This window comes from Ictalurus furcatus, chromosome 19 (assembly GCF_023375685.1).
Source record: "Ictalurus furcatus strain D&B chromosome 19, Billie_1.0, whole genome shotgun sequence".
NCBI lineage: Eukaryota > Metazoa > Chordata > Actinopteri > Siluriformes > Ictaluridae > Ictalurus > Ictalurus furcatus.
Window position 1 is genome coordinate 25,236,802 of NC_071273.1, and position 26,264 is coordinate 25,263,065.

The 26,264-nt window shown below is 42.5% G+C and overlaps 1 protein-coding gene across 3 annotated transcripts in view; it reads right to left on the reverse strand.

The window, feature by feature from the left end:
- The window catches only part of LOC128623099 (synaptotagmin-1-like), a 71,257-nt gene that overhangs the window by 23,283 nt on the left and 21,710 nt on the right, over positions 1-26,264 (reverse strand). The gene's annotated exons all lie outside the window — the stretch shown is intronic.

Consider the following 26,264-nt stretch of genomic DNA (forward strand, 5'->3'; position numbering starts at 1 on the left):
GGAAGAACACCATGAAACACTGTGTGCGCGTCCCAAACCATACACCCTATTCACTATATACTCCACATAAACACCATCATCAGTGCACTGTGGGTGTGTCCCAAACCACACACCCTATTCACTATATAGTCCACATAAACACCATCATCAGTCCACTGTGTGCGTGCCCCAAACCACACACCCTATTCACTATATAATACACATAAACACCATCATCAGTCCACTGTGGGTGTGTCCCAAACCACACACCCTATTCACTATATAGTCCACATAATCACCATCATCAGTCCACTGTGGGCATGTCCCAAACCACACACCCTATTCACTATATAGTCCACATAATCACCATCATCAGTCCACTGTGGGCGTGTCCCAAACCATACACCCTATTCACTATATAATACACATAAACACCATCATCAGTCCACTGTGGGCATGTCCCAAACCACACACCCTATTCACTATATAGTCCACATAATCACCATCATCAGTCCACTGTGGGCGTGTCCCAAACCATACACCCTATTCACTATATAATACACATAAACACCATCATCAGTGCACTGTGGACGTGTCCCAAACCACACACCCTATTCACTATATAGTCCACATAATCACCATCATCAGTGCACTGTGGGCGTGTCCCAAACCACATGCCCTATTCACTATATAGTCCACATAAACACCATCATCAGTCCACTGTGGGCGTGTCCCAAACCACACACCCTATTCACTATATAGTCCACATAAACACCATCATCAGTGCACTGTGGGCGTGTCCCAAACCACACACCCTATTCACTATATAGTGCACATAAATGCTATATAGTTCATTTTTTAAAACTTGATGCTCTTATAGTCACTGTGGAAAATAAATACAGCTCTGTGTGTGTGTGTGTGTGTGTGTGTGTGTGTGTGTGTGTACACTGAGGGGTTTTTTCCGTGCTGTCCTCATGAACGTCATGATGTTTGTCCTCGTCGATGACAGGTTTTAATTAGTGTTGGGGTGAAGTGTTTACACAGCTGACTTTATTCACTCTTTCATACAGGTAGAGAGCGAGACAGAGAGATGAAAAATAAGACAATAAAAGATAAGGAGAGACAGATAGATAGAGACAGAGTGTGAGAGAAGAAAATGAAACAGATAGAAGAGAGGAGGACAAAAGGAAAGACAAAAAAAGAAAGGGGGGTATAGAGATAGACAGATAAAAATGGAGAGAGATAGGCAGACAGACAGATAGAGAGAGAGGGATGTGTAGAGAGAGGCAGACAGATAGAGAGAGAGGGATGTGTAGAGAGAGGCAGACAGACAGATAGAGAGAGAGGGATGTGTAGAGAGAGGCAGACAGACAGATAGAGAGAGAGGGTTGTGTAGAGAGAGGCAGACAGACAGATAGAGAGAGAGGGATGTGTAGAGAGAGGCAGACAGACAGATAGAGAGAGAGGGTTGTGTAGAGAGAACATCAGCAGGAGGAGGGTTGAGGATGATCAGGACTGACAGCAGCTCCTGGTGACACGTTAAATTATTCGTTCAGGACGTGGGCGGCCGAGCTGAATTCTGGGAATGTGGAGGAGGACGTGTGTGTGTGTGTGTGTGTGAGACAGAGAGAGGGAGAGAGAGAGTTCTCTGAACAGTGCTAATGTGCACCTGTACAGTTTAGCTTCTCTCTCACAGTGAGTCAGATTTTTACATTAAAGACTCAGAGAGCTGTAATTACACGCACATGCACACACACGCACGCACACATACACGCACGCACGCACACACACACACACACACACACAAACTAGGACAAAAGAAAGTATCTCTTTATTAAGTGTGTGATGTGAGGGGCTGAACGATGAAGATCAGAGTGTAATTACCACCTGCCTGTGCTAATGAGCATCAAAGTGCTGCTGAAAGGACAGACCATATTCACATAAACACCTACACTCTCCATCAAACACGTACGCTCTCCATCAAACACGTACGCTCTCCATCAAACACCTACACTTTCCATCAAACACCTACACTCTCCATCAAACACCTTCACTCTCCATCAAACACCTTCACTCTCCATCAAACACCTACACTCTCCATCAAACACCTACACTCTCCATCAAACACCTTCGCTCTCCATCAAACACCTACACTCTCCATCAAACACCTACACTCTCCATCAAACACCTACACTCTCCATCAAACACCTTCGCTCTCCATCAAACACCTACGCTCTCCATCAAACACCTACACTCTCCATCAAACACCTTCACTCTCCATCAAACACCTACGCTCTCCATCAAACACCTACGCTCTCCATCAAACACGTACGCTCTCCATCAAACACGTACACTCTCCATCAAACACCTTCGCTCTCCATCAAACACCTTCGCTCTCCATCAAACACCTACGCTCTCCATCAAACACCTACGCTCTCCATCAAACACGTACGCTCTCCATCAAACACCTACACTTTCCATCAAACACCTTCACTCTCCATCAAACACCTACACTCTCCATCAAACACCTACACTCTCCATCAAACACCTTCACTCTCCAAACACCTACACTCTCCATCAAACACCTTCGCTCTCCATCAAACACTTTCGCTCTCCATCAAACACCTACACTCTCCATCAAACACCTACACTCTCCATCAAACACCTTCACTCTCCATCAAACACCTACGGAGATGATGGAGAATGTCGGCGTGTGATGGTGAATGATGTCGGCGTGTGATGGAGAATGTCGGTGTGTGATGGAGAATGTCGGTGTTTGATGGTGAATGTCGGTGTGTGACGGTGAATGTCGGTGTGTGACAGAGAATGTGGGTGTTTGATGGTGAATGTCGGTGTGTGATGGAGAATGTCGGTGTGTGATGGTGAATGATGTCGGCGTGTGATGGAGAATGTCGGCGTGTGATGGAGAATGTCGGTGTTTGATGGTGAATGTCGGTGTGTGACAGAGAATGTGGGTGTTTGATGGTGAATGTCGGCGTGTGATGGAGAATGTCGGTGTGTGATGGTGAATGATGTCGGCGTGTGATGGAGAATGTCGGCGTGTGATGGAGAATGTCGGTGTTTGATGGTGAATGTCGGTGTGTGATGGAGAATGTCGGTGTGTGATGGAGAATGTCGGTGTGTGATGGAGAATGTCGGTGTGTGATGGTGAATGTCGGTGTTTGATGGTGAATGTCGGTGTTTGATGGTGAATGTCGGTGTGTGATGGAGAATGTCGGTGTGTGATGGTGAATGTCGGTGTGTGATGGTGAATGTCGGTGTGTGATGGTGAATGTCGGTGTTTGATGGTGAATGTCGGTGTTTGATGGTGAATGTCGGTGTTTGATGGTGAATGTCGGTGTGTGATGGAGAATGTCGGTGTGTGATGGAGAATGTCGGTGTTTGATGGTGAATGTCGGTGTGTGATGGAGAATGTCGGTGTGTGATGGAGAATGTCGGTGTGTGATGGTGAATGTCGGTGTTTGATGGTGAATGTCGGTGTTTGATGGTGAATGTCGGTGTGTGACGGTGAATGTCGGTGTGTGACGGAGAATGTCGGTGTGTGACGGTGAATGTCGGTGTGTGACGGTGAATGTCGGTGTGTGACGGTGAATGTCGGTGTGTGACGGTGAATGTCGGTGTTTGACGGTGAATGTCGGTGTTTGACGGTGAATGTCGGTGTTTGACGGTGAATGTCGGTGTGTGATGGAGAATGTCGGTGTTTGATGGTGAATGTCGGTGTTTGATGGTGAATGTCGGTGTGTGATGGAGAATGTCGGTGTGTGATGGTGAATGTCGGTGTGTGATGGTGAATGTCGGCGTGTGATGGTGAATGTCGGCGTGTGATGGTGGATGTCGGCGTGTGATGGTGGATGTCGGCGTGTGATGGAGAATGTCGGCGTTTGATGGAGAATGTCGGTGTGTGATGGTGAATGTCGGTGTTAGTGTGTGATGGTGAATGTCGGTGTGCGATGAAGAATGTCGGTGTGTGATGGAGAATGTCGGTGTTTGATGGTGAATGTCGGTGTGTGATGGAGAATGTCGGTGTGTGACGGTGAATGTCGGTGTGTGACGGTGAATGTCGGTGTTTGATGGTGAATGTCGGTGTGTGATGGTGAATGTCGGTGTGTGATGGTGAATGTCGGTGTGCGATGAAGAATGTCGGCGTGCGATGGTGAATGTCGGTGTGTGATGGAGAATGTCGGTGTTTGATGGTGAATGTCGGTGTGTGATGGTGAATGTCGGTGTTTGATGGTGAATGTCGGTGTGTGATGGTGAATGTCGGTGTGTGATGGTGAATGTCGGTGTGTGATGGTGAATGTCGGTGTTTGATGGAGAATGTGAGTTTGATGGTGAATGTCGGTGTGCGATGAAGAATGTCGGTGTGTGATGGTGAATGTCGGCGTGTGATGGAGAATGTCGGTGTGTGATGGAGAATGTTGGTGTTTGTTGGTGAGTATTTTTTTATTCTCCTGTTTCCCGTAATGTTACTTTCTGGTATATTCTAATATTTAATCTGAATTTTAGATCCATTCAAATTTATTAAATGTAAACAACAATAAATGATTAATAAATAATTCACATTAATTAATAAAGACCTAAGTAATAAGTTCATTACTATTACTACCACTACTACTATTAATAATAATAATGAGGTGAATATGCAGTTTTTAAAGATGCAGTTTTTAAAGTTAGTGTGTGTGTGTTTGTGTGTGTGTGTTTAAACAAGATTTTGGAGCACAAAAGAATCTTAGCCAGAGATGTCTGATTATATCTGTGTTTAAAGTCAGCGCTTGGCCTTTACACACCTCCTTCAAGCTGCTATTGAGTGATTCATCACAAACACACACACACACACACACACACACACACACACACACTTAACAAAGCAGCAGACTTATGAAAAGAGCTCCAGTGAACAACAACACAAAAACAGGAATACAGAAATCCATAAACAGCACGCTGCTCTTTTTAGATTCGCCTTTATTCCGGAAAACAATTTACTCATCTCAGATAAAATTTGTTTTTACATAAAATTTTTATTGAATGAAAAGATTATTTTAAATAAATAAATAAATATACATACATTATATATATATACACACACACCATGTTAGTTGCTAATAAACGACTGGTCATAAATATCCTGTTGTTTCTGTCTCACTTTAAATTGAAAATACTGTTCTCTAAAAATGACATTTCAGTATTCCGAGAGCCGTATCCAAATCCCATCACCTGCTTCTCCTGGTTTTATGAAAGTGTAAAAGCTTTACCCAATTATCACTCTAGCAGGAGGCGCAGTACCACTCTCACTACTACACACACACACACACACACACACACACACACACGCACACACACACACACTGCTTAATCCTCTGCAGTAACACACATCATCCCCTACGCTGGCATTTCAGCAACAGAGGCTGGATTTAGTTCCTGAGTTCTCACTTCTCTGGAAATAACCCATTTCCCCTAAACCCCAGTGTTCCATAGGTTCTGTGTTCTGTCACTGATTTTTTTTTACAAAATAACAATGTTTCACCTTTCTGTTCCCTTAAATCTTTAAAATATATCTTTTAAATTGCATTAGTTAAAATTCTAATCTTTTTCCAGTTCTCACTGTTCTCCAGTTCCCTCTATTCTCCAGTTCTCACTGTTCTCCAGTTCCCTCTGTTCTCCAGTTCCCTCTGTTCTCCAATTCTCACTGTTCTCCAGTTCCCTCTGTTCTCCAGTTCCCTCTATTCTCCAGTTCTCACTGTTCTCCAGTTCCCTCTATTCTCCAGTTCTCACTGTTCTCCAGTTCCCTCTATTCTCCAGTTCCCTCTATTCTCCAGTTCTCACTGTTCTCCAGTTCCCTCTGTTCTCCAGTTCTCACTGTTCTCCAGTTCCCTCTATTCTCCAGTTCTCACTGTTCTCCAGTTCCCTCTATTCTCCAGTTCTCACTGTTCTCCAGTTCCCTCTATTCTCCAGTTCTCACTGTTCTCCAGTTCCCTCTGTTCTCCAGTTCCCTCTGTTCTCCAGTTCTCTCTCTTCTCCAGTTCCCTCTGTTCTCCAGTTCCCTCTATTCTCCAGTTCCCTCTATTCTCCAGTTCTCACTGTTCTCCAGTTCCCTCTATTCTCCAGTTCCCTCTGTTCTCCAGTTCCCTCTGTTCTCCAGTTCCCTCTATTCTCCAGTTCTCACTGTTCTCCAGTTCCCTCTGTTCTCCAGTTCCCTCTATTCTCCAGTTCCCTCTATTCTCCAGTTCTCACTGTTATCCAGTTCCCTCTGTTCTCCAGTTCCCTCTATTCTCCAGTTCTCACTGTTCTCCAGTTCTCTCTCTTCTCCAGTTCCCTCTGTTCTCCAGTTCCCTCTATTCTCCAGTTCTCACTGTTCTCCAGTTCCCTCTGTTCTCCAGTTCCCTCTATTCTCCAGTTCCCTCTATTCTCCAGTTCTCACTGTTATCCAGTTCCCTCTGTTCTCCAGTTCCCTCTATTCTCCAGTTCTCACTGTTCTCCAGTTCTCTCTCTTCTCCAGTTCCCTCTGTTCTCCAGTTCCCTCTATTCTCCAGTTCTCACTGTTCTCCAGTTCTCTCTCTTCTCCAGTTCCCTCTATTCTCCAGTTCTCACTGTTCTCCAGTTCCCTCTATTCTCCAGTTCTCACTGTTCTCCAGTTCTCTCTCTTCTCCAGTTCCCTCTATTCTCCAGTTCTCACTGTTCTCCAGTTTCTACTGTTCTCCAGTTTCTACTGTTCTCCAGTTCCCTCTTTTCTCCAGTTCTTTCTGTTCTCCAGTTCCCTCTTTTCTCCAGTTCTCTCTGTTCTCCAGTTCTCTCTGTTCTCCAGTTTCCTCTGTTCTCCAGTTCCCTCTATTCTCCAGTTCCATCTATTCTCCAGTTCCCACCGTTCTCCAGTTCCCTCTGTTCTCCAATTCTCTCTGTTCTCCAGTTCCCCGTATTCTCTAGTCTCCACTGTTCTCCAATCTCCAGTCTTCTCCAGTTATTATGATTCTCCATTTAGCTTTTTTCTCCAGTTCCCACTGTTCTCTAATTTGCATGGTTCTCCAATCTTCAGTGTTCTCCTGCTTCCACTCTTCTCTGGTTGAAGTTTTTCCAAGTTTCCAGTATTTTCTAGTTTTCAGTGTTCTCTAATTTTCCAGTAACACGGGGGTTTGAGGAATCCTGTGGAGGAACAGTTGGGTACTCTGTGTGCTTGAGAATGTGTTTAGGTGTAAATGAGATGAGGTGTGTGTGTGTGTGTGTGTGTGTGTGTGTGTGTGTGTATAATTACAGCAGCCCTGCTGATGAGGACTCACACTGCGTTCATTTTACACTCACACCTCTGTGTGTCCTTGAAACCCCCTAAAATGCCAAAAACACCCTTCTGAGCAGAACCTCACGGCGCCCCGTATGAAACCCCTCTGTAGCGGGAGAAATCCAAAAAACCTGATATTAGTCATCAGTCACGTGACCAGCATCACATCACTGATAAACTAATTTATCTCTGAACAGATCTGAAATAACTGTTCACCTCCCAGGTTCCTAGTGTTCCTTAGTGTTCCATAGTGTTCCCCTTGTTTCTATTTTCCCTAAATTCCAGTATTCCCATGTTAGTAAGTTTCCCATTTTCAGTGGTTGCCTTGTTCCATCATGTTCCATCACCAGTTTTCCTAGTTCTCTTATTCCTTCATTTTTCTGTGTTTTTCATTTTCCAGTGTCCCCGATTTATCTTGTGTGTTTTTAAAAACAACATTTTCCATATTTCCAACTTGATTTTTTTCAGCTTTCAGTCTTTCCCCATGTTTCTACTGTTTCACAGTAACTAGTTTTCCTAATTTCTAATGTTCCCCATTTCCCAATATTCTCTGTTGCACAGTATTCCTTAATTTCACAGCATTGCAGATTAACAGATTCCCTCCTTTCACATGTTCTCTAGAGTCCAGTTTTCCAATTTTATTATACTTCCTAGTTTCCAGTTTTCCTAATATTCTTGTTCCATATTTTCCAATATTTCCCAGGTTTCTTGTTTCCTGGCATTATTATATCCAATTTTCATTTCCCCAAGTATTCCACTACTTGTCTAAATTTAATCTCCAGTGTTACCCAGTTTCCATTACACTACCTCTCTCTCTCTCTCTCTCTCTCTCTCTCTCTCTCTCTCTCTGATGGATTAAGATTATCGATCAGTTGCTCGAGTTGAACTGTAAGCATACACTTGTTCTTTCTAAACTGTTCTTCTTTATCCCATCCTGTGTTATTTAATAAAACCGTTACACACGATCATTCTCATCCTGCTTTCGGCGGTGATTGTTTTCGGAGTGATGGCTTTCCCTGATACCCAATCCATCATTATTCCATAATAAAGTTAGCGATGATGTGTGACAGATCCTACATTCTGTAACAAGACTCAAGTGTGCAGTCTGTTTACTTACGCTTAATACCGTAATGTTTCCTGAATGTTAATGTTCAAAATTTCCCGATCCAAATGTTTCGTTTACAACAGTGCTGATGAAAGTGGAACACCAGAAGCTCTTCCCACACTCAGGGCCAAAACCAAAGGGAAGTCTTCAAATCCAGGCTATGTTAGTGATAGTGCTTTATTCCTGCAATCCCCTCCTTCCTCTGCATTGTCTTCTAGGGTTCCCGATTTCCCAGTGTTTCTCAGAGCCCTGTGTTCCCCAGCTTCTGATGTTTCCTATTCCTAGCTTCAGACATTACCCAGTTTCCAGTATGTCCTAGGGTCCTTGTTTGGCATTCCATAGTTCCAGTTATCCCAGCATTCCTGATTTCCACCATTCCTTAATTTCCTTAATAATGCTGCTAGTTTTCAGCATTTCCATTTATTTTCAAATCATCCCCAGTTTCCTTTTCCCTTATTTGTAGCATTCCATGGTTTTCGTGTTTTTAGTTTTCTATTCCCTACCTTTTGTTTTCCCATTTTCAGCATTCCAATACCAGCATTCCTGAGTTTCCAGTGCCCCTAGTTTCTTCATTCTTCAGTTTTCCTACTTTCCAATTTTGTGTTCCATAGTTCCTTTTATTTCATAGCATTCCTAGCTTTCATTGTTTATTCATTTGTTCTCTTGTTCTTTTGCATTCCATATTCCCTAGTTATTTTATTTCCTCTTTGACAGCATTAACAGATTCCTAATATATTCCTAAATTTTTGCATTCCTAACTTACAATATTCCGTAGTTTACAGTGTTTCCTATCTTTCAGCATTCACTAGTTTTCAGCATTTGCTGGTTTTCAAGTCTCCTGCTTTACGTAAGTTGCAGAGTTCACTTTATTACAACATTTATACATTTGTATTTTCCAGATTAACTTAGATTGCAGTTTTCCTTAGTTTCATTTTCCCTAAAAATAACTAAAGACATATATTTTTATTGCTTTAAATCAAAGGACATGTCAAACATCCTTTGTTATGTATGGAACACAGCTGGAGGTCTGGAATATCGATTTGTGTTTGCACTATCCTTGGGGAGTGTGCGGGCGTGTCACAAATCACAACACGCGTTCATTCCTGCAGGCTCTGTATCCTTTTTGCAGCCGTTTCGTGCTTAAAGATGTCATTGTGTGGCTTCTAAAAGCAAGAGAAGTGCACTATTCTGCCTTTATCAGGAGGAGGATATTAAAAGGATGGGAATTGTTCAGCTCGTGTAAAGAGGAACATCCTTATCAGCAGATGAACAACAAAATCTTCATCATTGAATTTCTTTGTATTTTTCTCTCATCCGAGCTTTTCCTTATTAACCGAATATAAAAAGGAAATAATAAACTGCAATTTTTTATTCAAGCTGAAGCTTTTAGTGCACTCAAGGCGTTTGTGTTCTCACTGCGCTCCACAAGGAGCCAAGATGCTTTCAGCACGAAAACCGCCAGATAACATCACACAAAGAGAACCTCCATTAGAGAGAAAGAGAAAGAGAGAGCGAGAGAGAGAGAGAGAGAGAAAGAGAGAGAAAGAAACACACCCACACACACACTCTTCAGCATCACACATCATCTGCGTATCAATATGCATCAACATCATCACCTCCATCTTTCATCCTCACACACACATTCTGTCTCTCCATCCTCACAAACACATTCCCGCTCTCCATCTCTCATTCCTTCTCCTGGATTAGTGAACATGTAAAAGTGACGGTACCCCAGCTTCATTGGTGTTTATACTGAAACATGCGCTGTCCGTGGTGCTGAAACTGCAGTACAGGGTATTCCTCTCTACACTCCCTTACACACACACATGCATGCATACAAAAGCATAGACTCATTATTGATCAGTCGTTCTCTGTCTCTCGCTCTCTCTCTCTCTCCGATGAATGAGATGATCAGAAACAGAGCGATGTCACGGTCACTCTGCAAAAAATAAATACAGAAAGATCCGATGGGAACATTCTCCAGTTACAGTGACCAAAAATGGCAGCAGAAATGTAATTCCTATCGATCTGACAGAGAGAGAGAGAGAGAGAGAGAGAGAGAGAGAGAGAGAGAGAGAGAGAAAGAGGAAGACAGACAGAGAGATAGAAAGGGAGACAGACAGACAGAGAGAGAGAGAAAAAGAGGGGGAAAGAGAGAGAGAGTGGGAGACAGAGGGAGAGAGGGAGACAGACAGAGAGAGAGAGAGAGAGAGAGAGAGAGAGAGAGAGACAGAGAGAGAGAAAGAGAGGGGGAAAGAGAGAGAGAGTGGGAGACAGAGGGAGAGAGGGAGACAGACAGAGAGAGAGAGAGAGAGAGAGAGAGAGAGAGAGAGAGAGAGACAGAGAGAGAGAAAGAGAGAGAGGGAGCGAGCATGAGAGAGAGAGAGAAAGAGAGAGAGACAGTGTGTGTGTGTTTTTTTAAAGAATCCCATCAGACCCCCCACCCACACCCTCAACCCAGGAACCGCCCCCCAGTCTTACTATAAATCCATTATAGTCATAGATTGGTATAAAAGTCCACAGTGCTGTTTATAATGAAGCCTTTCTTGCAGCTGATATCCATTTCCTCAATCCGACCATCTCTGTGGTGACAGCATGTTCAGGTTTTCACTTTTTGTTGTGTTTTGTGCAGACTTGATTCATTTTTCTTTGTAGTTTGTGAGTGAGATGTTCCGTTTTCCTTTACTCCGTTCTAAAACCCAGTTTATCTGTTCTGTGGTGTACAGTTGTTCAGGCTGTTCTGAAAAGTCTAAAGTATTTGGCTGATCTGGGTTGAGCTCTGCCTCCTGTATGTCTGTAAGCGGTTACTCTCCTGTAGCTCCTGGTTCTCCTGCTGTGACTGTTTGGATGATTCTCTTCTTCTCCCCATGTTTCCAGCTCATCTTTATTGTTTTTAAACTCAGCAGTGTGTTTTTGTCCAAGTGTGTTCTTATGTGGGCTCTGTGGTTTCTTCTTTTGTTGCTGCTTCACAGGGTCAGTGCAGTCATTGAGGCCGGAGTCGTTACTAACACTAACATCTGCAGCAGGTTTAGCTCTAACACCACCTTCACCGTCTGTGATGTTTACGGTAACATCCACATCAGCACAATTGTAAGCGTTAGTCGAGGAGATAGAGTCGGTGTTAGGGAGACTGTTGTTTTTGTCACTGACCTTTTCAGTATCTGGCTCTGATGCATCACCACACTGTGTGTCGTTAACTCCAGGCTCTGGCTCCCCGGTGCTCTCCTGCTGACTGTCCCCGCGTTACTGCTGCTGTAGCTTGGAGTCGCTCACTGAGCTAGATGGCTGTGACGCTCTGTGCAGACAGACAAACTTCTTGTGTCTGACGTCCCCACACTCGAAACACCTCGGACATTCTGTGGTAACACGATGTAGCTGCTCTCCCCATGTTTGCATTTAAAATTCACATTATGTGTATTGTCTTGACTATTCAAAGACATAAAAACTTGTCTACGAAAAGACAAGACATGCTTCACTGCCGACTTTTTACAGCCAAGTGAAATCAGTCTCACTGTGTTGGAGAACTTCTCGAAGTGGGCCAGCTCCTTCGTTATTACCTCGTCTTGAATGAATGGGGGCACATCAGAGATGACGACTTGTGTTGCAGGGGCAGACCGAGGGGATACTGGGGCTCCTTTCACCCATATTCCAGTTTGGATCAGTTTTTTGAAGAGGTTTTGTTTTCTTAGGAACACCACCACTGCTTTGTTCATCCAGGAGGCAGAGTAGATGTTCTCACACCTGACCTGCTCTCCCACCACTAACAGAACCTCCTCTACCTGAGCTCCACTCTCCGGCACACACCTGACGCCATGCCAGAGAGACCATGGCGTCGTGCTCACTTTCAGCTGTTTACAGCTTGTGTACTTTACCTAATACTTTAGTACTTTCACTTATTTAATCCAGTAGGAAAGTAAATTGTTAAACTTCGTTGATTTTGTAACCGAGATCGAAGAAAGGCTGACAGGACACAGCCGACTCGGGCGAGAGACCTGAGAGGACCTCTATGACCTCTAATATGTAGCGGCAAGGACATTGAGGTTTTGCTGCAAACCAGCAGCAGTGTGGCTGACCAAAGCAGTGTCATTCGCATACAGGAGTTCAAACAGTGATGATGTCATGACTTTTGACTTGGCTTTCAGATGATGAGGGTTGAAGAGGCTGCCATTAAGGCCATAGTTAAACTGGATACTGTCACCCCTGGAGATGCCATTGCGGACCAAAAATGTCACAGCTGCCAGGAATAAATGGAAGAGGACTGGAACCAGTACACACCCTTGTTTAACACCAACAAGGACTTCAAAGGGCTCTGACTCAAGACCATCTGAGATGACTCTTGCCATTATACTATCATAAAAGTCACGTAAAACTGATACAAAACGAGGAGGGCAGCCGCATTTCCCCAACGTATCCCACAGCAGCTCTCTATTCACTGTGTCGAAGGCCTTTGTTAGGGCTATAAATGCTAGGTACAGATCCCTGTGCTGCTCTCTATATTTTTACTGTAGCAGTCTCACAACGAAGATGTCTAGAGTTCCACGGTTGTGCCTGAAGCCACACTGAGATTCTGGAAGGATAATGTCCGCCACATTTGAAAGATGGTGGCTAAGCATGACATGAGCAAGTACTTTACCAGCAGTAGAGAGAAGTGAGATGCCTCTGCTGTTGCTGCAGTCGGCTTTGTCTCCCTTACATTTATATATCATGATGATGTTTTGCCAGAGGTCCAAGCGCTGGTAATAAAATGATGCAAAAGACAAGAGCCTCCATGTGTAAGGATTTCAGCAGGACTGCTGTGGGACAACAGCCTTATTTTTTAGTCCCTTCACAGCTTCTCATAGCTCATGTAAAGATGAACAGGCATCACGTTTAGTCAGGGGTGGAAGCTGCGGAAGTTTTTCAAGTAGGGAACGATCAACAGGATTGACGCAGTTGAGCAGTTCTCTCAGATGTTCTGCCCACCGCAGGAGGATGTCATTTAGACCCTTGAACAGAGGGGAACCATTCTTTGACCTTACTGGGTGGCCAGAATGATGTGTTGGACTGCAGACTGCCTTAACGGCAGCATAGAAGTTGTGCATGTCTTTTGTATCAGCAAATTGTTGGACTTCTCATGCAGTCTCTACCCACCAGACATTTCAGACATTTGCTGCAACTCGTTCTGAACATGATTGTGAACATATCTCCAGTCGTTACGAACATCGGCACAGCTTGGCCAGTGGAGTAAGGGAGCTTAATTTTTTCTGCGTTATTCTCATCAAACCAATCACGATGCCTCCTTGTTGTATAGCCTAGAGACTCAGCGGACGCCTCAATGATGATCATGGTGAGTTTCGACCATTCTTCAGTAAGTGAAGATACGGTCCTGTTTTCAGACAGAGCAGGATCATGCAGGGATTGCAACTTGGTGGAAGTTGTGTTGGAAAGTGCACTTCTGATAGTAAGATCGTTGCAAGACTTAACTTTGAGACATTGTCTAGATTTCTGTCTTTGAACAGCCTGTCCAGCATTCAGCACCTCACACTGCTCTAGTTGACAAGACTTCATGCATGTACAATCGCATAGTCCAATAAATGTCAGTGCATGGATCGAGGATGCATCCAGGATGCATCTTTTGTTGATTATTTTTTATACAATTTTTGCTGGAATAAGGTGTTGGTGATTGTTAGCTCGAATTGAGCACAGGTGCATAGTAGACAAAGGCCACTGTCATTGGGGTTTCCAATCCTGTGTTGTCCTATGACCCCACTCCAGACATGGTAAAAGAAAAGCTACGTAAAAGCTGTTCTTGGTTGGATCGTCAGATCTAGTGTGGGAGTATGATCAGTGGGATGTGCAGCGTCATTAATCTCTCGTTTACAGCTACTGGAGTCTCTGTAAGTTGCTTTAACAGAGAGGTATGGATGGCAAGACCAACGCCATGAATTCGTCGGGAATCTGCTGGGAGACCTTTCCAGAAGAAGGTATAGCCCTCGCCAACTTCGGTGAGTGATCCTTCATTCTGCAACCTAGTTTCACTCAAAGCTGCAATGTCGATATTGTATCTATTTAGATTCACAGCAACTACTGCAGTATGCCACGGGCGCCTCTCAGAATCTGTGTCGAGTAGTGTTCAAAGGTTCCATGTAGCAAAATTATGTTTAAAGTTTTGGGGGATGCCCCGACAGGAGCGGAGCCTGTCCGAGGGAAGTGGAACAGACAATGTTTGTACCACCTTTTCTAGGTCCCTCCTCGTGTGGGGTGAGCAGTGCAGGTTCTGAATAGGACTGCTCAGCCACTTGAGAGCCAAAGGAGCCTGCTGTTCCTGACCCAGGTTCCAGCGGCCATCTGACCAGAGCCGCACGCGTGCAGATCACGAACTAGAGACTTCCAGCTCCATCCTGAGCCTGTCTCCGTTTCGCATGAGGTTTGCCAGCTCATCCCAACTAAAGTGGAAAAAAGCTGCCTAATGCCTGACACCATTGACATGCAGTCAAGACGATGTATTGTCTCTATGTGTGAGGAAACCGTTGACTCACTATGGAGTTCATCCACCTTCCATACACCAGCCACAGCTGCTGCCCTGCAGTTCACCCCGTAACCCCAGGCTCAAAAGGACACCACCTGCGTTAGCCACTGTTTTCAGGGTTCTCAGTTGAACCTGCCCTCCCTGCTTAACGCCCACGGTCATACTTCAGCTGAAGCCTTGTTCACTGGTGATATAGCTTCAAGGAGCAATCCTCTACTTGGTGTTCAACCCCACACCACGGTGAGGTACTGGTTAGATTTGGGGGGGGGGGGGCAAAAGTAACTAATAAACACACACAAATGCACACTAACACACTTTAACACACAGTTCCTCTAATTATATCATATACAGATGACCAAACACACACCTCACTCAGGTTTGTGACAAATAATTCCCTCAGACACACACACTGAGCTGTGAATGTTTCACTCGACTGGGCCATCTCTCTCTCTCTCTCTCTCTCACACACACACACACACACAGGGCCATCTGCTTTAAATCCCCAACAATACAGAATAACCCTGGAGGCTCTGAGAGGCTTTAATGCTGCTCTTTTTAAAGCACCAGTACGTTTCTGGACGCGATTTTCTCTCTCCGACTGAGAAATTTAAATTAGCCTGGTAATTAATTAGGCACGGATGAGTGGAGCGACCATAATGACAGAGAGAGAGAGAGAGAGAGAGAAAGAGGTGGTGATATATCGATAGTAGGGAATGGGGTAAAAATACTGAACACTTTCAATATCATCCTTTCAGTAATCTGTTGTCTAAGGCAGAGCTCGGTGTGTTCGTGCGCGTGTGTGTGTGTGTGTGTGGGTGTGTGTAAATATAGGGTGAAACACCATGCACTTTGGGGGAAAAGCTGCCACTCGTGTGCTATAAAAACATTATGTCATTAAGATTTAGACACTAAAAATGTTTACATGTACAATTTCTTTGAAAGACGTTGTGTGCAGTTAATAATTAAGAAAAAAAGTGAACATGTAAAGATGTAAATCTGTACATTTCTAGTGTGTACATTGTAAAATAGATGAGTGGTAGAATATCCCCCCAAACGCCTGTCGGTTACCGTAAAACCCCGTATGCACATTCATTACCATTTGAGAATGCAAACAGTGTTTTAATCACTTTCTAACTCTCATTAACATTACAATTATTTTAAAGTGTTAAATTTTACTCTTCAGTGTAGGCCTAGCTCATATTTTTCCCCTTTCAGCTGGCATCGCTAATAAATACTGTACATTTACCTGACGTTAGCTATATACTTGTCTAATGTATTAGTTTGTCTAATGTTTATTAGCAATGATCATAAGAACAATGGAATCCGTAATACCAAATTGTCTCAACTCACATGACATTGATGAGCTTCTTTTTTTATGTTACAGGTTACAAAATGGACTGAGGCTAACTTGTTTTATACCGTAACGGAATGAATGTCATCACACACCAGTACAAGGATTTTATAGTGGTGCGCTGGAGCTAGCATGGCTAGCACTTACTGCTCCATGTACACCCTAACCCCGTCTACAGGAGCAAATAACAATATCAATGGAAAAAATGCAGTTATCTGAAGTTCAGGAAGAGAAAGAGTGCTGATTACAGACGACTAAGATCATCAGAATTTCACATTAGCAGCTGTATTGTGGGTGAATTATAGGAGGTGAAAGCTGTAATTATTCCAAACACAGAATGTGCATACGAAAAGAAAAAATATCAAGCGACCCCCCACACCTCGACTCCGAATGCCTGATTGAGTTTTGTTTCCTTTTGAAAAGAAATTAAAATGAAGACAGAGGTCAAACAGGACGAACAAGAAGTAGAGAGAAAAAGGAAAGAGGCGGGACCTTCCATTATGAGAAAATCACCATGAAACTTTCCCAATTGACCCCGTGGTGACGAGTTCCTCCGTCTGCTAGAGAGCTGAGTGGCTTTCAATCAGAGATCATTGTTCTTCCAGGAGGCTGGAGCTCCAGAAGCACTGCGCTCGTTAAGCAGATGCTGAGAACCGCACACTCTTTACTTCATTCTGCTCATTAAAGGGATGCTTCAGGAGGGAAGAATCTATTTTGCACAAATGTTCCACTTAAAAACAATCGATGAGCCAAAACATTCTGGAGTTTTATTTGGAGCTTAAAAAAACCCCCCACACTTCTTAAGGTGTAAGAGCTCTGAGGCTAACATGAGGAACTAGCAGAGACAAAAGACAGGGATGTGGGAATGTCTTTGATCACATGTAAGGAAATTGAGCCCACATATGCAAATTAAAGTGGGTGAGTGGGTATGGCTTTAATACCATAGGTGGGGAATGTGGGCATGTCTTCAAGACCATACAGTACATGGGGAGTGTGGGCGTATCTTTAAGACCATACAGTACATGGGGAATGTGGGTGTGCCTTTAAAACCATACATGGGGAATGTGGGCGTGCCTTTGAGACCATACATGGGAAATATGGGCATGTCTATGATATCATATATGGGGAATGTGGGTGTGTCTTTGAGATCATATATGGGTAATGTGGGCATGTCTTTGAGATCATACATGGGGAATGTGGGTGTGTCTTTGAGATCATACATGGGGAAAGTGGGCTTATCTTCAAGTCCATATAAGGAAATGAGTGCAGCTCTGAGTGGGCGTGACTTTAAGACTATACAAATAGAATGTGGGTGTGTAGTTGATTTCATCTGTGGAAATGAGAGTGGCTCTGAGTGGGCGTGTTTGTGAGGTAGCAAATGCGGGCAATGCGGGCATGTCACTGCATCCATATATGAAAATATAGATGTGGCATTGAGTCCAAATATAGAAATCAGTGTGGCCCTTAATAGGTACATCTTTAAGACAATACATGAGAGATGTGGGCGTGTCACTTTGTCTGTATATGGAAATTGAATAGGCCGCACAGTGGCTTAGTGGTTAGCACGTTCGCCTCACACCTCCAGGGTCCGGGGTTCGAGTCCCGCCAGGCCCTGTGTGTGCAGAGTTTGCATGTTCTCCCTGTGCTGCGGGCGTTTCCTCTGGGTACTCTGGTTTCCTCCTAGTCCAAAGACATGCATGGTAGGCTGATTGGCGTGTCCGTAGTGTATGAATGGGTCTGTGAATGTGTATGTGATGGATTGGCACCCTGTCCAGGGTGTACCCCGCCTTGTACCCGATGCTCCCTGGGATAGGCTCCAGGTTCCCCGTGAGCCTGAAAAGGATAAGCGGTAGAAGATGGATGGATGGAAATTGAAGTGTGGCATGAAATCTGCATATGGAAATGAGAGCAGCTCGAGTGGGCGTGTCTTAAAGACTATACATGGAGATTGTGGGTGTGTCTTTGACTCCATATAAGGAAATGAGAGCAGGTCTGAGTAAGTGAGCCTTTCAGATCATACAGGAGAATTGTGGGAGTGTCTTTGAGTCCAGATATGGCAATGGGAGTGACTCTGAGTGATTTTGGTCTCTTACACCCCCAGCAAAAAACAAACAAACAAAAATACTTACATGACTTTTTTTTTTTTTTTTCCGGGTGTATACAGTATATATAGAAGCTAAAGAACTGTTACAGTTCACTGCAGCTGTAATACCTCTCTTAGACAGCAGAGTGAAACAGGTCAAATTACAAACCGCTCCTTTAAAACTGGGATATTTTTTCTATATTTTTTAAAACCCTCACACAGTTTAAAAAAATAAATAATTGTCTCTAAATAAAGAACACCTGACTTATCTCCTCGATGTACTGTACATTATACCCCCTGCTGATTTTGTTGGAATTTTCAGTTTTCCGGTACCGGAATTCAGTCAGCAGGGTGATGTTTTAATCCTGTGATCCCTCAACTCAGACTTGGATCCAAACCCAGGGCCTTTATTTCCTGCCAAACTCTTCTGCTACTGTGCACAAATCCTGCTGGAGAAACTGTTTCCTCCTGATAATTCCGAGAGAGGAATTGTGTATCACATCGATTAACATTGCGTCGTTATCTCCTTCCTCAAACACACGTTCAGCATGCTTGCTTTTTTTTCCATTTAGAATTAGAAAGCTCTCCGGTAATAACGACTAAAACGCCTTAATCACTCAAGAGCCTGGTGAAGAGGCGAGCTGTTGGATCAGCCGCGATTAGCAGCCCCATTCTGCCTGCTGATTGGCCAGGGATAAACACAATAAATCACTATTAGTGAGGAGTATCAGTAAATCGAAAAGAGAAGAAAATGGACATAAATCGAGTGATTGATCAGGCTCATTAAAGTGGGAAAGGAAGTAGGGTACAGATGTCTGAGAGCTCAACAAAAGTCCGCTTTTATTTCAGACACTAATCCCAAATTTTGTCCAATCACTTTTCTCAGACGAGACTCCATCATTCTTCACTAATATCAATCCAGAACTGTTCTCAGACCGAGCACCCGACCCTAAACAGGACGCTAGTTTCTCTATTAGCATGCAGATTGGACTTCTCCTAATAACACTCCTCAAAGCCATCGAGTTGATTTTTCAATTTCGTGCTGCTTATCTCCCCCTCGCCTCGTAATGAAAATTTCCATCATTGCAGAACGAGAGGGCGACTAAAGCAGGGGTTTTAGCCATTTTGGCTAACGAGCACTCTTATCTCGGAAAGTGTTGGCCTTTCGCAAAAATAAGACACGCAATCATGGCTCGGACCCGCTGCGCCGTGATTACAGGACGATTTGGACGGCTGGAAATTGGCCTGTTGTCCCACAGAGCGACAGAATAGAGGTGTAAACAAAAGCAATTTCTGTTTGTGATGGTAAAAATCCCCACAATCACAGTGAAATTAACATGACGGAGGACGAGTGCAGCACGGAGCCATGTAAACCACGCCCACATTTACTAGACAGTTAATAATGTTATGAAAAACAAATTCAGAAAGAGATTGAGGACTAAAGTTTGAGTACTTTTAGACATACTTGTGATCTCATACTCTCATACATAAGCTATATATTTTCTCAACGTTTCCATAGGTGTGTTGTTCCCACTGTTCCCTTGTTGCCAGTCTTTCCTAGATTTTTAATGTTATGTGCTTTCATGTTTTGCCTGAATTTCCCAGTGCTTCCCAGCATCCAAGTTCTAGCCTCCTCGTTCCCTCTTTGAATTGTTTTCCCATTTCTGAAGCTCCCTATTTTCAGTTTTTTTCACTGTTATCCAATCCCCAGTGTCCCAAAGATTCACTATTTTTAATTTCCATGTTTTATAGTTGTCTAGGGGCAGTGGTGGCTTGGTGGGGAGCAGTGGTGGCTTGGTGGGGGGCAGTGGTGGCTTGGTGGGGGCAGTGGTGGCTTGGTGGGGAGCAGTGGTGGCTTGGTGGGGAGCAGTGGTGGCTTGGTGGGGGCCAGTGGTGGCTTGGTGGGGGGCAGTGGTGGCTTGGTGGGGGGCAGTGGTGGCTTGGTAGTAACTTGATGGGGGACAGTGGTGGCTTGGTGGGGGGCAGTGAGATACTTGATGGTTAAGGCTCTGTGTTACTGATCGGAAGGTCGGGGGTTCAAGCCCCAGCACTACCAAGCTGCCACAGTTGGTCCTTTGCGCAAGGCCCTTAACCATCTCTGCTCCAGGGGCGCTGTATCATGGCTGACCCTTCGCTCTGACTCCAGCTTCCTGACATATTGGGTTATGCGAAGAAAAGAATTTCACTGTGCTGTAATGTATACGTGACCAATAAAGACTCATTTTCATTGGTTTCAAACATTTCAGTTTTCCCAGTTTCCTTATTTTCCCCGTTGTTCCCTAGTCTTTAATGTTCTTCAGTTGGCAGGTTTCATTATGATGAAGTGTTTACTAGATGAATGTGTAACCAATATTCTCTACTTTCCAGTGTACCTTAATAAAGTGCACAAGTTTATTTGATTGTAGTTTACTTAGCTGCACTTAGTTACTTGTTCCCTAGTTTCCAGCACTTTCCTAGCTTTCTCTCTCTGATGATAGTAATGGGATCAGACATGCTAAATGATCATGTGCTGAAGCACCAGCAGCCAGTTCTTCACTGGCATTTAAACTGGAAAAGGAGACGATTGGTCTCGTGTAGTAATGTTTGGTCTCGTCACTTGCCAGGAGGAAGAAATCAGCTTTGTTTCGGATCACGAGAAATGGAAAAGCAAACAGATGTGTTGTGGCTCAGTGTGTATACGATGACTGGCACACTATAAATAAAAAAATAAATAAGAAAAGTGGTCTATTTGAGATACATTAAGCTGTGGGTGAAGCCATTTATCTGAAAATGGAGTCTCGTTTGACTGCGAGTGTAATATCCTAATTCAGAGACGTGCGCTAAGAAAAAAGGCGAGTCTCTTCCTGTGTCATTTCCCAGCAGTGCTTTAGCCGCCGCAGTGTCGCGTGTATGTGTGTGTGCTGATGGATCCATTTTAAAGCATGGCTGATTTCTCTCCCTCGACTCCCTCTTGGCCCGGCTAACAGCTTGTTCAGTCAAGGGTTATCAGCTGCAGATGGTTTCAGACAATAAACATGCTCAAATACGGGGGTGGAAACTAAAATATGATTACGATTCTCTCTGCACTTCTTCTCGATTTCTCTTCCTCTCATTCTGCATGTCTGCTTTTTCTTCATACATCAGAATGATATCCGCGTTATATGTTGCTATTTGCGTTCGAGTTCTTATTAAAACCTCATTAAAGCAATAACCGTCGGTGTTAATGAGTTACTGTTGTCTCTGAAAGAATAACACCTGATTGTTGACTGCATTCAGCCAATCAGAACAGAGCTGTTATATAGCACATGGCTGTTGAATCCTGGATCCTGATTGGTCAGAAGGTGTTCATTAATTTTCTATAACAGCACTCGATCTAATACAGTATCATTTCTATAGCAACGGCTCATTCACAGGGACGTGTACAGCAGACGCTCCGCGTAACCACAGACTGAAAAAGAATCGTTAATGTGGTGAAGTTTTCTGTGAAGAGACTTTTATGTAATGGTTGTGGAAGGAGTCTCCAGTGTCAACGCTTTGTAATGATCAGAGGTATAGCTGTTTCCGACATCTTCAGGACACAAGAGTTTACGTTTTTTGTGGTTTCTCAGTAACACGACAAGCTGATTTCTTTTGTGTTTTTTTTAAAAGAGAGGCTGGTGAGGGAACGACTGTTTATAGTCATGTATAATACGTGTAGTAATGTGTGCATATGTGTATAATATGTATATTAATTTCATTTATGTATTAATGTGTATATTACAGTATGTGTATTATACCTTTATATAATACACAGTATGTGTATTATAATGTATATTAATATTGTATAATGTGTATAAATGTGTATAATGTGTATTAATGTTTGTAATACATGTAAAATACTATGTATAATCTAACCCCTAAAATACCAACCCCACATTATCCTTAAAAATATATATATACACTCTGGCAGTTACAACTCTACTCTGCGAACTTTGCTTTTCTAGAACTCAATTAAAAGATCTTGTATAGTAGCACTACTTGTATTGTTCTCCGCTTGATATATCACTTTGCTTGTATTTCATCATTTGTAAGTCGCTTTGGATAAAAGCCTCTGCTAAATGAATAAATGTAAATGTAAATACATATCTAATTTGTATATGTGTAGTAATATGCGTGTGTGTAGTAATGTGTGTATTAATATGTGTATGTGTAATAATGTGTGCATAATTTGTTTATTAATATGTTTGTGTAGTAACGTATATAATTGTAATGTATTATTACGTTTGTGTGTAGTAATGTGTGTATAATTTGTGTATTAATATGTGTATGTGTAGTAATGTGTGTATTGATGTGTATGTGTAGAAATATGTGTATCAATATGTGTATGTGTAGAAATGTGTGTATTAATATGTGTAGAAATTTGTGTATTAATATGTGTATGTGTAGTAATGTGTGTATTGATGTGTATGTGTAGAAATGTGTGTATAATTTGTGTATTAATATGTGTAGTAATGTGTGTATTAATATGTGTATGCGTAGAAATGTGTGTATAATTTGTGTGTTAATATGTGTATGTGTAGTAATGTGTGTATTAATGGTGTAGTTATGTGTGTATTGATATGTGTATGTGTAGTAATGTGTGTATTGATGTGTAGTAATGTGTGTATTAATGGTGTAGTTATGTGTGTATTGATATGTGTATGTGTAGTAATGTGTGTATAATTTGTGTATTAATATGTGTGTAGTGTGTGAATTAATATGTGTACGCATAATAATGTGTATAATTTGTGTATTAATATGCATGTGTAGTAATGTGTACATAATGTGTGTATTAATATGTGTATGTGTAGTAATGTGTGTATAATGTGTGTATTAATGTGTATGTGTAGTAATTTGTGTATAATGTGTGTATTAATATGTGTATGTGTAATATTGTATATAATTTGTGTATTATGTGTGTGTAATACTGTATATAATTTGTGTATTAATATGCGTGTGTATAACGTGTGTATTAATATGTGTAATGTAGTAATGTGTGTATAATTTGTGTATTAATATGCGTGTGTAGTAATGTGTGTTTTAATATGTGTATGTGTAATAATGTGTGTATAACGTGTGTATTGTAGTAATGTCTGTATAATTTGTGTATTAATATGCGTGTGTAGTAATGTGTGTATTAATATGTGTATGTGTAGTAATGTGTGTATTAATATGTGTATGTGTAGTAATGTGTGTATTAATGTGTGTGTAGTAATGTGTGTATAATTTGTGTATTAATATGCGTGTGTAGTAATGTGTGTATTAATATGTGTATGTGTAGTAATGTGTGTATTAATATGTGTGTGTAGTAATGTGTGTATAATTTGTGTATTAATATGCGTGTAGTAATGTGTGTATTAATATGCATATGTGTGTATAATGTGTGTGTTAATATGTGTATGTAATGTGTGTATAATTTGTATATTAATAGGCGTGTGTAGTAATGTGTGTATTAATATGTGAATGTGTAGTAATGTGTGTGTAGTAATGTGTGTATAATTTGTGTATTAATATGCGTGTAGTAATGTGTGTATTAATATGCATATGTGTGTATAATGTGTGTGTTAATATGTGTATGTAATGTGTGTATAATTTGTATATTAATAGGCGTGTGTAGTAATGTGTGTATTAATATGTGAATGTGTAGTAATGTGTGTGTAGTAATGTGTGTATTATATGTGTAGTAATGTGTGTATTAATATTTGTATGCTTAGAAATGTGTGTATAGTTTGTGTATGTGTAATAATGTGTATATTAATAGGTGTATGTGTAGTAATGTGTGTATTGATATGGGTAGTAATTTGTGAATTAATATGTGTATGTGTAGTAATGTGTGTATAATTTGTGTATTAATATGTGTATGTCTAGTAATGTTTGTATAATTTGTGTAACTAATAAAACCTCCTGCAATTATTTATATTTTATTTGACTCGTGAGAAATAAACTGAGTTGTGTTCCGGGAAAGTGTTGTTTAAAGTAGAACTGCATCAAACTCCACACCCAACAACCAACTCCATTCTCACATTACCGTGTGTGTGTGTGTGTGTGTGTGTCCATCACCCGGAGCGAGTGTGTCCGTGTGGACCTGAAATAGCTCCCTCCCTCCATGGAGCAATCTGCCACTTCATGCATCTCACCCTCCTCATTTCCCTCCATCAGTGTGCATCTGTGATGGTCTGTGATGCATCACCACGTCCCAGCATGCCGAGCGCCTCCTCCACCGGCTCTGAGCTGTAGTGTGGATTAGCTCAGAACAAGAGAACACGGTTGGAAGGACACTTTTAGCCCATATTCCAGCGTCTACCAGTGGCCACCAATTTGTTTTCCAGTGTCCAGTGTTCCACATATTCTCGTCTTCTCCAGTTTACAGTGTCCTCCATGTTCCACTACTCTAGTCTTTCAAATATTCTCCAGTGTCTTGTGTTTTCCTTTTTAGGTTTTTCCATATTTCCAGGGTTCCCTACTTTAGTGTTCTCCAGTTTCCAGTGTCTCTTACCTTCCAGTGTTCTCCAGTTTCCAGTGTCAACTACTTTCCTGTGTTCCTTTCTTCCAGTGTTCTCCTGCTTCAAGTGTCGCCTACTTTCCCGTGTTCTCCAGTTTCTAGTGTTCCCTACTTCCAGTATTCTCCTACTTTCAGTGCCACCTACTTTCCAGTGTTCTCCAGTTTACAGAGTTCCCTACTTTCCCATGTTCTCCTGCTTTCAGTGCCACCTACTTTCCAGTGTACTCCAGTTTCCATTGTCACCTACTTTCCAGCATTCTCCTGCCTCCAGTGTCACCTACTTTCCAGTGTTCTCCAGTTTCCAGTGTCACCTACTTTCCAGTGTTCTCCAGTTTCCAGTGTCACCTACTTTCCAGTGTTCTCCAGTTTCCAGTGTCACCTACTTTCCAGTGTTCTCCAGTTTCCAGTGTCACCTACTTTCCAGTGTTCTCCAGTTTCCAGTGCCACCTACTTTCCACTGTTCTCCAGTTTTCAGTGTCCCCTACGTCCAGCGTTCTCCTTCTTCCTGTGTCCCCTACTTCCCAGTGTTCTCCAGTTTCAGTGTTCCCTTGATCCCTACGTTCCATGTTTGTGAGTAACCAATGTTCCATATTTTTTACCGTTCTCCACTTTCTAGCATTCCACACTTTGCCATAATTTTCTCTTCCAATGATTACATTGTTTCAGGTGTTTCCTCATTCCAAATGCCCCTTAGAAACCACTGTTCTCCAGCTGTTCCTGAATGTCCCATGATACCTAGTTTCCAATGTTCCATAGTCTCCCATCTCGTGTAGCTTTTGTTTTCCCACTTGTTTCCTCGTCTGCCATTTTCTAGCTCTCCCTCTGAGTGAAAATCGTGTCCTAGTTATGACTGTCAGTTTGTTCATACTGGAAAACAAATCTAAAATGACGTGTAATAACGTAAAGACGCGGCGAGCTCACACATCGTTGCTGACTACCCGGTGTTCACGATCTTTATGTGTGTGTTGATAAAAACAATAGCCCAGAATAGATCAGTTAGAACAGAGAATAGTGAAGTGGGAATCATTTTTACAGAGCTGCTGTTTTCACTGTGGTGTGTTTGACTCATATGCAGGGACACACACTCATACACACACTTTATCTTATCACTCATCATCTCATTAATCCCATAATTATGCACATGGACACCAATTTCCCAGAAGGGACAACAATGTGTGTGTTTGTGACTGAGGATAAGCCCTCACTAATGCTGCATTCAAATGCAGTCGTGTCTCACAGTGTTAACGATTCCACATGGACGGCCCACTACTGTGGCACTCAGAGTCTGTTTCTAGTCATTTACTCACATATCTGTGGAAAACGTTCATACTCCTGACAGTTCTGTGGGGTTTTACCTTCCATTTCCCGTCTTTCTTTCTAACCTGAGGAAAATACTGATATTCCTAATGCTTTTGTATCATTTACAGTTTCTCTGCATCTTAAATCGT